General features: G+C 43.8%; 1 non-coding gene across 1 annotated transcript; it reads right to left on the bottom strand.

The window, feature by feature from the left end:
• Nucleotides 1-10,749: 10,749 nt before the first annotated feature.
• On the bottom strand, nucleotides 10,750-10,882 carry LOC125400551 (small nucleolar RNA SNORA55). The gene has a single exon (XR_007231990.3). It is a non-coding gene; the product is annotated as a small nucleolar RNA SNORA55 (small nucleolar RNA).
• Nucleotides 10,883-13,047: the final 2,165 nt, after the last annotated feature.

Genomic DNA, 13,047 nt, shown 5'->3' with positions numbered 1-13,047 from the left:
TGCAGGAAGACCCTCTGTTAGATAATACACAGAACACAGGCGTGGGGTACTGGAAAGGAACCCTAGCCTCTGCCCATCCCATTCCAGGCTTGTCAATCTCCTAAGCTATTCAGAGAAATTCCCGTTCACAGACATGCCTGGTCATTCACACGGAGAGACGGTCAACCACTCTCTCCAACAGAGGCTGCCCCTGGTCCTACTCTTGTTCCCTTCTCTTCTAGATCATCCATAACTAGCTTCCCTGGTTCAGGAGTCCCCACACACTTCTGCCATCCGAGCCACCCCGTGTCTGGACTGCATCTTTCAGCTTGCCCACTGGGATAATGCTGAGAGCCCCTCTTCCTGGTGAATGTCTGTTCTTCCTCCCTTCCTCCTCTTCCTGCTTCTCCTCCTCCACAACAGCTACAAGCTTTCCAGGACATGTCTGACTATGTCTGGCTTTGAACACAATGGCCCCTTTCAGATGTTACCATTTGGCAAAACTGTGAAGGTGTACTAGAACACTCAGTACTATGCAACTTTCTGTAAAACTGAAATGATTGGCAAATAAAAAGTAATCTTAAAAATCATCCATTACTCTGATAACTCAAAATATTCTTCCTAATCCTTTTCTCTCACTCTCTCCCACTGTTCCTGAGGAAGCCATTCTTCTAAAACTTCAATACATTGTCTGGAAGGCCCTTCCTCATGCCCTCGGCTTCCTATCCTGCTGGTCTGAGGAGCACCAAGCCAGTCATATTTATTATTGGATGTTTATGTAATACTAGGCTATATATCCAACACTTTACAAATGCGCAGGTGATGTTCCAACGCAAGCAGTATCAGGTGCTGCCTCTTCAGCCTTCAGAATTTAGAGTCAGGCAGAATGGTACAGGACTATGATCCCAGCATGTGGGAGGTGGAAGCAGGAAGAATTGGAGTTCAAGAACATCTTCAGTACGTAGTGAGTTAGAAGCCTTGGACTACATGAGATCTTTTCTTCAAAATAAAGGAAGGAAGGAAGGAAGGAAGGAAGGAAGGAAGGAAGGAAGGAAGGAAGGAAAGAAGAGGAGGGGAGGGAAGGGGAGGGAAGAGAAGAGAAGGAAGGGAACGAGGGAGAGAAAAGAACTTTTAGTCACCTCCCCAGAAGCCTTCCTTGATTCCTTTAAAAGTCATTCTGCTCCCTGTCTCAGATACTATAGCCCTTTGTATAATCACTGATTTTTTTATTTGCTCATTCCATTTTATCCAGACTTGTTTATTGAGCACTCACTGTGTCCTGCTGTTTTTTTTTTCCTGGTCATTGTGAAGCTATCCATTCACAACTGTCTGCATAACGCATGGTTTATCTCCCCTCGTGCTCATGCTTATCCCCTCCCTTCTCCTCCTCCTCTTTCTTCTCCTCTTCCTCTTCCTTTTCCTCCCCCTTGTTTATTCCCCTTGATTTTGTGATGTGGGTAGAACCCAGAGCTTTGTGCATGCCAGGGAAATGCATTGCCACTGAACTATGTTCCCCACCTCTTAAACTATTTCTTGAAAGTATTTTTTTAATGCGGGACTCCTTTATAACCTTGCGTGGAAGCAGGCATCCAGTTTGTCCTCAGTAAACGTACTTTGTAAGAAGAAACCAAGAGTTATCCATAATCGCTATGACAGTAATGATAATGTCAACCATTCAGAGGAAACCAATGTGTGACTGTGACAGTGTGTGCTGTGGGCCAAGGGCCAAGCCACCATCAGCATGAAGCCCGAGGCGGGGAGGCTCCCAAGGAGATGACAAGTGCCTTCTGCACGTAAACCAAGCCGTCGTTGTCACTGTGGTTATTTTTGCCATTAGTGTTGGTGTTATGCTACAGTGTGGCAGGTGCCAGCAGCAAGATGGCTTGCCATGCTTCCTTCTAGTAGAAGCAGCAGGGAAGCAAATGCTCCTCATAGATGAGCAGTGAGGAGGGCCAGATTCAGGCTGGGCTTTCTGCCCAATCTCGGCAATCCAAACATCAGTTCTTGGCCACTAGGTCCAGGACACATTGGCATCTTTCTCTTGTTGCCATGTTTCGAAGTCTTTCATATATCAAAGGCTAGGCATAAAGAAGTAGGGTGTTTTAGGACAGGAGACAATAGAGTATAGGGCCCTGAGCCAGAACGCTCACAATTTCCATTGGCTCAGAGCCTGAGTGGATGGTGGACGGCATGGACAGGGCTGGCTTCCAGGTTGTAGTTGAATTTGGGATGAGAATGAAAGGAGATAAATAAGGCAGGGATTAGCTGAGTCCTGAGATCCTTTGTTGTCTCATCACAACAAAGTGATGTCACACCAGGTTTCACGACACTCTCTCCTCTCCTTTGGGGGAATCCGAAGTCAGATGGCACAAACGACACTTGCGATGTTTATGCAGAATCCTCCTGAGTCCCCTGTGACATTTCTTGGAGATCCCAGCATTGCGACATTGACTTATTACAGACTTCCTAGGTGAATGGAACTCTCTGAAAGTCATTAGGTCCATTCTCCTGCCTCTGGGCAAGAGTTTAAAACAATTACAGATGACAAATAACAGTTGTCTGCCAGTGGTGTGTTTGGCACGGTCAGTGGCAGACAGTGTAAGGCACACGATTCTGATCATGGACCAGTTCAGCTCTAAGGGAGCTGGACTTGTTCCTATGGGACCTGCAAGGAGAGTGTTGTGTTTTTGACCGTCAGCAGATGTGACTGCCCTGGCCCCTAAGGAGAGTGCAAGAAATAAGAAGGCATCATTTGTCTGGAAGCCCGAGGGATATCAGAACCCACTGAAAAGACACTACTTACCCCTGGTGTTTATATTCAAGCCAATCATGTGTCCCAGGGGTGATGGGGGCAGGAGGTGGGCAAAGAGCCAATTTTCCAATGAGGGGTCCTCTACTCCAGGTGGAGATGTTAATGCCTGGAGTACAAGACTCAATTACAAAGTTTTTGTTTGGTCTTTGAGATGGTGTCTCAGTATGTAGTCCAGGCTGACCTGGGACTCTGGGGCGATCCTTCAGCCTCAGCCTCCAGAGTTCTGGGGTTACAAGTATGCATTACCATGCCTAGATCCTCAATTACAAAGTGTATTCAGTCTGTGCATGTGGTCGGTTTCATTACAAAGCCTTCTAAGTGAAAACCATGATGGAGAGGGAGTTTTCTCTGTTCTGGCTCTCGGCTTTTATCACTTAGAGGTACGATGGACAAAGAAGACCCAGTTCATCCCTTTGTGTTTTAATCCTCACCACCCCAAACACACCTTCACCCAGTTCTGGTCTTTTTCCTTGTGCTACCTCTCCTGTAGAGGCTTTGATGGGCAGCCTTTCCTCTTCTATACTTCAGTTTGGTACCTCCCATTCCTCTGGCTTCACCTCCCTTTGGGTCAACCTCTTCTGTAATGGACATCATTCTGACACATTCCCTAGGCCCTCCCGTATTGATAGATGGCATTGATGGATAGCTCTTACTGTGTTGGCCCTTCCATAACTATAGAGCAGCTCTGGAAGTTAAACAATGACCTTTGCAGTCAGTGAACACTGATGATAAGATTATAAATAAGACATGGCCAGGTGGTGGTGTGCACGCCTTTAATCCCAGAATTTAGGAGGCAGAGACAGGTGGTTCTTGGTGAGTGCGAGGCCAGCCTGGTCTACAGAGCTAGTTCCAGGACAGCTAGGGCTATTACACAGAGAAATCCTGACTCAAAAAAGCCAAAAAAAAAAGAATAAAACATATATTAAATACCTACAATATGCCACGCAAGGAGCTTAGTGTGTTGTTTTATATAACTTCATCTTCACAATCTCTCTATGAAATTAAGTAATGTCAGGATCATACCCCAGTTTTAGAAAAGAGGAAACTGAGACTCCAAAGAATGGAACATCTTACTCAGGTTCTCCCAGCTGCTATATGGTTAGACTAGGATTCAAACTCGTGTTTGTTTTCTTTCCAAATACTGCATAAGCTTGGAACCATCATGTTGCGCTGTCATTCAACATGGAAGTGCTGAGCTTTTTGGAACATAATGACAAACATAGAGACCATTATGCAAATCACCCACAGGAATGCATTTGGAAGGAATCCTGTCCTAATGCAGACAGTGCTGAATAAGGAGGTGAGAAGGATGCCGGGTGGTGGTGGCACACTCCTTCCATCCCAGCACTTGAGAGGCAGAGGCAGGTGGATCTCTGTGAGTTTGAGTCCAGTCTGGTCTACAGATCGAGTTTCAGGACAGCCAGAGATGTACAGAGAAACCCTGGCCTCAAAAACACAAAACAAAAAAAAAGAGGTAAGGAAGGACGGTGACCATCTAGACTAAAACAAAGTAAGGTGACAAAGGCCAGAGGTGTGGGAAAGAAGTGCAGTGCAGGAAGGAAGGAGGCTGGGCACAGATAATTCCTGTCTGACCGTACTTCCAAAGAGGCTTTGGAGGAACTGGAGAGAGGACTCGGCAGCTAAGAGCACTGACTGCTTTTGCAGAGGACCAGGGCTCAGTTCTCAGCTTCCACGTGTTAAATTAGGGCTGTTTGTAACTTCTGTTTCGGGGGGCACTGATGCCCCATTCTAGCTTCCATGGACTCTGCAGGCATGTGGTGTATTTACATAGCTGCCGGCAAAACACTCAACACATCAAATTTTAGAAATAATTTTAACTGCACTCAGAGGCAGAGGCGGGGGGTCGTTGTGAGTTTAAGGCCAGCCTAATCTTCATAGTGAGTTCCAGACAAACCAGAGCTATGTAGTGAGACTGTGTCTCAAAAGAAGAAAGAGGAGGAGGAGGAAGAGGAAAAAGAAGAGGAGAGAGAGAGAGAGAGAGAGAGAGAGAGAGAGAGAGAGAGAGAGAGAGAAGGAAAAGAAACTAAACGGTTAAATATTCCACTTATGATTTTAATATAGACTGTGGATGACAAATCAGTGAACTGGAATACTGATTGATTCAGCTGGACAATCTCAGTGTGCCATTGAGATAAAGCAAAACAGGACAACTGCCTTGAGTATGAAGTGTTTCCTCTCAGTGATTCTAGTAAAGCCAAGAACCCTGAGAGTGCTTCGCCAGAGAGACAGGTAGCACACGCGAAGGCTTCGCCAGAGAGCCGGGTAGCACATGTGAAGGGCTGGGAAAGCGGTGAGGGCAAGGGTTTGAATGTAGCTCAGTGGTAGAACATTTGTCTAGCATATGCAAGGCCCTAAGTTTGATCTCCAGCACTGTAGAAAAAAGGGGAAAAGACAAAAGAAAGAGATATGGGTGACATTCAGAGGTAAAGCCACGCACAGCTCTTGGATGCTGGTGGTTGAACATCAAGACCAGCCTGTAAAGCAGGGGTGAGGCGAAGAGTGACACCGACATCACAGAGGGTCAACCGCAGGATGCCAAGTGCACAAGTAGATGGGGAGGAGGAAGAAAGGCATAGGGGTGGCCGTTCAGGCAAGCCCAGTTCTGGCAAGCGTCTGCTTCCTGTCAAGTCGTAATCTGTCCTAGGAGAGCTGTCTTGCATTTAGAAGTGGAAAGACCATTCTCAAAATGCCGAGAAAGTATGCAGTGCCAAAGGACAAGAAAATACATACCTGTGGGTTTAGCTACCCAGCTCGCATGTGTAGGAAGTATCACATGTTCCATGTTCCACAGAGTCCTCCTGTTAACGAAAGATTCAATTTCAGAAAAAAAAAAACAACTGTGAGTATCAGCCTGCTATCTAATATTATCAAAGTATTTTGGACATTTGCACTGACTTGGGTTGAGTTTCCTAGAAGTTCTTATTTGAGGGAAGTATTGAGGGAATAATTTCTAGATGAAAGAAACAAGACAAGCAATATGGAACAAGAAATAAAAAGCTGGAAAGAATATGATCTATGTGATTTATAGGAGAAATCTTGGATACAAATGAGACCAAAGAATTAGTTCCCTATTGAAGCAAAATGTTCTTATGTATTTTTTATTTTATTAAATATATATATGTATATGTATATATATATATATATATATATATATGTTTTGCCTTCATTTATGTCTGTGCACCATGTTCATGCAGTGCCTGAGGAGGTCAGCAGAGGGCAAAGATCCCCTGGGACTAGAGTTAGAGATGGCTGTGAGGCATCATGTGGGTGCTGGAAACTGAATTTGGGAACTCAGGAAGAGCAGCCAGGACTCTTAACCTCTGAGCCATCTCTCCAAAATCAATCTTTGCGTTTTTCTGTCAATTGACCAACATGGAAAAAGAAGCTGTCTGGTTGAAGATGACAGGTCTGTGGAAGGGAACCTTGATAGAGTTACAGAGCCCTTTTTGCCAATACTCAAAGTTGGAAATCTTCACGTGTCAATGGATGAGAGCACCACTCAATTTCTGAACAGAAAACTACAAAGCTTAATAGATTGCTTGCTTAAGCATATGCTGGACAATGACAGTTTCCACCAAAAAAGGCATACCACTAATTGTAGAGTTTGCTAATAGCATGAAATTCTGGGATCCACAGGTTTTACAGAGGCTGACAGAATCTTTAGAAGTGGGGTCACTTAAAGTGAGACTGTTGGTTGGTGCTGTGAGATGATGCTCTTGCATCCTGTAAAGATTTGTCACTTGCATTGGTTTAATAAAATGCTAGTTGGCCAGTAGCCAGGCAGGAATTATAGGCGGGGCAACCAGACTAGGAGAATTCTGGGAAGAGGAAAGGTTCAGTCTGCAGTTGCCACCCAAATTCAGAGGAAGCAAAATAAGAATGCCTCTCTGAGATTTCCTAGATGTATAGAGATATATTTCAGTAAGATAGGTATTCTTCAAATCTTTCAGAGACCTCCAAAATACAGCATTTAAAATGTTTAAGAACTGAGGACTTTTCATTACAGTGAGACACATCTGCTCCTGGTAGCACCAAGCTACTTCAAGAGGAAGACGAGCATCAAAGAAGCTCCTTATAGAGTTGGTTAGTCATTTGGGCAAGAAACTGCTCTTGCCTGGACTACTTAACTGGACATGCAGGACCCTCAGAGAAATAACTGCTAAACTTGCCTAAAGGTGAGATGGTCCTTCGGGATTTCTGCTTCATGTAGAGTCTGCTAGACATTCTATAGGACACACAAAAAAGTGACAGACAAACTGCCAAATTAGGTAGAACTGTCTTTAAAACTTCCTGCTTCATGGAAAATTCTTCTGGATACTATGGGCCTGTAGGCTGAAGATGGATGCCCCAATGGTACAGAAGAACTCTGGGTGACTGCCCAGGCAGTGAGATGTCTCTGTCAATTCTAGAGTTTTGGAAGTTGCTTACAATGTGCTTCCTGTTTACTTAGGTAATATTATATCTTTCTGGACTCTTTGATGGAGTTAAAGAATTGAGAGTTATAATTTTCCTTAGTTATGATAAAAAATAAAGTAGATATAAATATTGTAACTGTAATTCTTTCTTGATAACTGTCTTGTTGTATGTAATTTTACTATGTTAAAGTTAAAGCTTTCCTTTTTGCTTAAATAGAAAAGGGGAAATGGTGTGGGAGGTCCTTAGGTCTATGTGTTGTTTTTATTGGTTAATGAATAAAGAAACTGCCTTGGTCTGTTGAAAGGGCAGAACTTAGGTAGGCAGGGAAAACTGGACTGAATGCTGGGAGGAAGAAGGCAGAGTCAGAGAGATGCCATGGATCCGCCGCCGGAGATAGATGTGCTGAAATTTTGCTGGTAGGCCATGACCTTGTGACAATATACAGATTAATATAAATGGGTTAAATTAATGTAAGAGTTAGCCAATAAGAAACTAGAGCTAATGGGCCAAGCAGTGATTTAATTAATACAGTTTCTGTATGAGTATTTCGGGGCTGGTCAGCCAGGAACCAACTAGAGGCCCTCCTCCTATACCAAGTCACATGGCTAAACATAAATAAGAATTATGGGTTAATTTAAGTTATAAGAGCTAGTTGATAATATGCCTGAGCTATTAGGCCAATCAGTTTATAATTAATATAAACCTCGGTATGTTTTACTGGAACTGAATGGCTGCGGGACTAGGTAGGACAGAAACTGCCATCTACAGGTTGCCATTCAGAAGTTTGTTCATTGGAATGTGATCTGATTAGCTGACCAAGAGCTGTCACTAAACTGCTGGCTGGCAAAAATTTGTTCACATGTGTGTGATGTTGACCAACCAACAAAAAAGATTTTAAAAATGGTTCTTGTCATCATTAATTGTTAGCAAGAATATAAAACATCCATTGACTAGGAAGGCATAGAATAAAATATGGATTAATATCATGACCTTTGATAACAACCTTCTCATAAGTGTGTGAGGAACCACAATCTCTGATTCTCTTTAGTTTTCAATCCGTCAAGGATAATGGGAAAGATAAACAAGAATTAGCCAGATATTTACCATTATTATTTATTTGCATTGAAGTTGTGGTTTCATTTGGAAAGACTGAACTTACACGTCAATCAATATAACTTTACCCAGTCTTTGTCTTTTGAGACACATGTCAAGGCAGCAGCTGTGTAGATGTGGAGGAGACCCCAAACAACAGGCATCAAACAATGGCGAGAAAAATATGCATAATTGGACATGTAAGAAGGCTTTGAAAGACATGCCGGATATCTATTTCTTAAGCTTATCTAATATTGAAAGGCATGTTGGGTATCTATTTCTTAAGCCTGGCTAATACTTGCAACGGCTTCTTTTTTTTTGGAGCGGGGAGTTGAAACAGGATTTCTTTGTGTAGTCTTGACTGATCTGGAAGTTTCTATGTAGACCAGGCTGGCCTCAAACTCACAGAGATCCACTCGCCTCTGCCTTCTGAGTGCTGGGATTAAAGGCCATCACTGTACCACCAATGCCCAGCTTCCAACAGCTTTTTGAAACTACCGTAGATAGGCTGAATTTTCTTCTAGCTCAAATGCAAATTGTTCCATTTCACTGTGGTGTTAATCTAGGCATAATACAAAGCAAGATTTTGTGCACAAGGTAAAAGTCTCTTGCCAGAGGATTTTAGACAAAGCTTGCTAGCATGCAGATATTCTAAGTAATTTCCTTTAGCGTCTATCATAGCTTTTCTCAACCTGTGGGTTGTAACCCCTTTGAGGTTCAAATGACCCTTACACAGGGGTCACATATCAGATATTTACATTATGATTCACAGCTGGGTGGAGGAGGCACACATCTTTCTTCCCAGCACTCTGGAGACAGAGGCAGGTGGATCTTTGTGAGTTCAAGGCCAGACTGGTCTACAAAGCAAGTTTCAGGACTGCCAGGGCTGTACAGAGAAACCCTGTCTCAAAAAATCAAAAGAGAGAGAGTCTTGACCGGCTTTTATAGGAGAATTAATGAGGCATTAGCCAGAGGCAGCACCATTCATAGGTACTGCTGTTGGTTGCATTTGGATGCAAGCTGCTTCATACTGTCCTTGAACGACATGGAAAATAATGCGCTATTCTATCAGTCTGGGGGTTGTAAGTTGGCATGGAAATTTAAAGCACGTTCTTGTTGGTGCACAGCACAAATTATTTTTATATAGGGGTGGTAGTTGATTTGTCTCTCATCTTCAACTGTCTCTGATGCAGCTTATATGGAGATAATTGTTGCTTCACTAACTGAATACCACAATGTAAACTGCAATATATATATAGATATAATAAATTTCCGGGCAGTGGTAGCACACGCCTTTAATCCCAGCACCCAGGAGGCAGAGGCAGGCAGATCTCTGTGAGTTCGAGGCCAGCCTGGTCTACAAGAGCTAGTTCCAGGACAGGCACCAGAAACTACAGAGAAACCCTGTCTCGAAAATCCAAAAATAAATAGATAGATAGATAGATAGACAGATAGATAGATAAAATGTACCTGTTTTGTTGACATTCTGAAGGCTTCTAAGTAAGCACATTTTTTTATTTAAAAAACATCAACAAAAACCCTTTCAGATCACCAATGACCACCACCATAACTCAGTGGGATCCAGGAAGTCCAGATTCTAATTATGGTTTTACCTGTCCTCTGAGCCTTTGTCCACAATGCCCTTCAAGACCAACAACTATGTAGCCACAGCCACCGACTTGTACAATCTTTCTAAAGAGCCAATCACTGTGTACTTCCCTTAACTGAAAAGGCTGCTGGTTGCTCTTCCTGGTGTGTGTGCATGTGGCACCATTGGCCCCTGAAAGCCAACATGTGTATCAACTCAACTATGTTCTACCTGTGGAACAGACCAACAGGATGTGGAGAACAGTTGCCTGCCATAATCTTGAAAACAGTACATAGAAGTTTAAGATCCATAACTGTGCTCCTTCCTGTATAGACAAGCGGGGACATACTGCCATCCCCTGCACTGGTGAGGGCCAGTCAAGGAGGTGACACCAAGAGGAACTGGACAAACCAGTTTTGGCATATGATCAGTTCCTTGATATGAATGGTACCTGCTTTGCCCCACATCCCTACCATGGGGGAAACTAAGGGCCAGAGCTGCCAAATCTTATTAGCTACCCAGCCGTCTTTCTCATCACCTCAAGACCTTGTGGCAATTGCTGTGCCTCTAACAAGCAGCATAGTGTCTCTGGCAGGTCACCTGCCCCTTTCTAGACATCATTCTGTCTCACTCCGCAAGTGCCAAGAACACACAGCGGACCCTGACCGTGTAGGTTTGGCTGCCCAGCCACTCAGACTCCTTCTCATGGAGCCGAGCCTGCTAACTTAATTACCCCGACCACTAAAACAGCAAACGACGCACAGCACAAACCCTGGGGAAACTTCTACTCCTTTTCTTCTTAGTTCCCAGCATCTTCCAAACACCCTCACTGCCCAGGAGGAAGTGTGGCAGAACTGTAGTGTCAGGCTCCAGGACAAACGGAGAACGACCTGTCTGGGTCTTCTCTGCTCTACGGTGGCACTCTCTGTCCCTAGACCAGCACCTTCACCAACACCCCTAGTTGACTGGAGTTCTTGAGGCCATTTTAGGCACTGTTTGTGTGTGGTTCTTGAAGATGGCCTTGTCTGCACCAAAACCTGACTTCTTCTAAACTTCCTAAGCCATTCTACACTTTGATTGGAGGAAAGTTTCTTTCTGGCTCATAGTGAGACACCACAGTTGAGGCCTTTCTCTTACAAAATTACATTTATTTATTATGTAGTATGTACATGGTGCACACACACATGCGACTGCGCACTTGTGAAAGTCAGGACAATCAGAGGGATTAAGTCTTCTCTTTATTCCATGTGGATTCGGGAGAACCCACTCAGGTCGTCACTGAGCCACGGTGTGCCCTCTTTGCCTGCCCCCTCTGTTTGTACATGTACAGATGCACACATGCAAGTTCACATGCCCGCGAGTACATACGCACATGGCTGTCAGGGGCTAGCCTCAGACAGTATCCCTTAGGTGCTGTTCATCATGCATTGTCCACTCCTTTCCCAAGAGCTCATCAAGCAAGCCAGGCTGGCTGTACAGTGAGCCCCAGAGATTCACCATCTCTGATTCCCCAGTCCTGGAACAATGCACACACCACGCCACCCAGCTTTTTCACATGAATACTGGGTATTGAACTCATGATTTTGAACACAAGCACTTTATCGACTGAGTCATCTCCCCTGTTGTAGGAGAAACTGTCGGCCAGCCTACCCAAGCTGCAGTCACAGTGTCCAAACCAGCCCACATGAGCATGTGCAACAGGTACTTCCGGCCCTGAGCCCGCTTAAGGCCTGCTGCTACACCCGGAGATTGCTGACACAGACATTCGTACTGGAGATGCCAATGAGGAAAGAAAGGACAACGTAGCAGAGTCGGCTGCCTGAGCCAATGGAACCTTGGGAGTGGGTATAAGAGGGCTGCTCATATCTTCAATAAACGAGTGGGTTTTGGTGTCACCTGATTCCTGGAGTCTATGTCATTGACTCTGTGCCTTCTCACCCACTTCCACAAGGGGTGTCCATGCAGGGCAGCCCCCAATACCCTGTTACCATAATTTAGGTCTTAAAAGGCCATTTTTTTATTCTTTTTTTGTTTTTTTTCCTTTTTTAAAAAAATTATTTATTATGTATACAATATTCTGTCTGTGTGTATGACCACAGGCCAGAAGAGGGCACCAGGCCTCATTACAGATGGTTGTGACCCACCATGTGGTGCTGGGAATTGAACTCAGGACCTTTGGAAGAGCAGGCAATGCTCTTAATCACTGAGCCATCTCTCCAGCCCCTTCTGGTTTTTTTTCATACTTTATATTTATTTTATGTGCATTGGTGCTTTGCCTGCGTGAATGTCTCAGTGAGGGTTTCAGAACCACTGGAACTGGAGCTACAGAAGATTGTGAGCTGCCATGTGGGTTCTGGGAATTGAACTCAACTCTTCTGGAAGAGCAGCCAGTGCCACTGAGCCATCTCCTCAGCCCCAAGCCCGTTTTTTTTTTTTTCTTCTGAACTAACAAGAAATTAAGGCCTCTCTAGGGACTGAAATCTAGAAGGGATTTCAAAAGTCTTGAAGAGGAGAGAAGCATCCACTGAAGAGATTGTGTATATGTACACAATATATATATACATTATATATTATGTATATGTATTATATAAACATTTATGTGTACAGATGTGTATATATGTAATGTGTGAATCAGATTTTCCTATTCAAAGTTCTGCTTCTTCTTGAATGAATGAATTAAATAATTAATATTAATATATGCAAAGGAAAATATGAAAGATACAAGCATTTTGTGGATGGCTATTATTGATGAAAGGAGCTATTTTGCGATTTACTTGTGCATTATCTGTGAGTATATAGTTACAGCATAACTATGTAATTTTAGCAATTAAAAATACAATTGTGTGCATGTGTCACAGAGAGAGGAGGGGGTTTCAGTGGGGTTTTTCCTAGTGATGCTTAAGAAAAGAATTCTTTGAGAATGATGGATGTAGTTGTATTCAGAGAGATGGCTGGCTTAATGAGCTCACTTGGCCCTGGCACACATCCCATGATAGATAGGCTGTCCCAAACTCCTCAGGCTCTATGTCCCCTCACGGGCAGAGACTTGGAAGAAACATGCAGAATGAAGTAATTACTAGAATTTCTGCAGAGACAGGGAATCCCATAGTTGTTTTTGGAGACAGAATTGCAACTTACT

The sequence above is a fragment of the Myodes glareolus genome, chromosome 3 (assembly GCF_982192425.1).
Source record: "Myodes glareolus chromosome 3, mMyoGla1.1, whole genome shotgun sequence".
Classification (NCBI taxonomy): domain Eukaryota; kingdom Metazoa; phylum Chordata; class Mammalia; order Rodentia; family Cricetidae; genus Myodes; species Myodes glareolus.
This window is presented reverse-complemented; position numbering and strand designations above follow the sequence as displayed.